Consider the following 943-nt stretch of genomic DNA (forward strand, 5'->3'; position numbering starts at 1 on the left):
GAGCCTGGCAGGGTACAGTCCATGGGATCACAAAGGGTCGAACATGACTGAGCGAATAAGCACAGCACAGAGGCAACACTGAGAACGACTCCTGTGAGCTTCGTGGTCTAAGATCACGGGCCTCTGGATTGTAACTTGTCTCTGGCCTGGAGCATAAGCTCTTTGAGGCAAGGGCTGCCTGAGTCTCAGCCACATTTGTATCCCCAGACCCTAACACATCACTCGACACAAAAATATCTGTTCAATAAAAGTCCTATAAAGGAATACCCATCGAAGAACTGATGCTTATGAACTGTGGTGCTAGAGAAGACTCTTGAGAGTCCCTTGGACTGCAAGGAGATCCAACCAGTCAATCCTAAAGGAAATCAACCCTGAATAGTCATTGGAAGGACTGAGGCTGCAGCTGAAGCTCCAATACTTCGGCCACTTGACACTAAGAGCCGACTAACTGGAAAAGACCGTGATGCTGGTGAAGACTGATGGCACAAGGAGAAGGGGGTGGCAGAGGATGAGATGGTTGGATGGCATCACCAGCTCAATGGACATGAATCTGAGCAAACTCTGGGAGAGAGTGAAGGACAGGGGAGCCTGGTGTGCTGCAGTCCATGGGGTCCCAAAGAGTTGGACACGTCTTAGTGACTGAACAACAACGACAGCAAAAGAATACATTAATGAACGATTTCCCTTAATATAGCCCAAGCCCTAAGCCCATTGACAAGAGATAGAGGACAGAATGGGAATATCTAGTTGCTTCCATTGTAGTAGGCGTGACTTGCAACCCCATGATATAGGTCTGTTGGCTTGTCTATCATGCCAATAGAAACATTCTCAATTAGAATATTTAACAGTTTCTATGCTAGGCCAGATATCTGATGTCTTAATCCTTAATGTTTCATGAAATTCTGGGATATCTGTACGAAGGAGAACTTGCATAGACACTGCC

The sequence above is a fragment of the Ovis canadensis genome, chromosome 8, assembly GCF_042477335.2.
Source record: "Ovis canadensis isolate MfBH-ARS-UI-01 breed Bighorn chromosome 8, ARS-UI_OviCan_v2, whole genome shotgun sequence".
NCBI classification, from domain to species: Eukaryota; Metazoa; Chordata; class Mammalia; order Artiodactyla; family Bovidae; genus Ovis; species Ovis canadensis.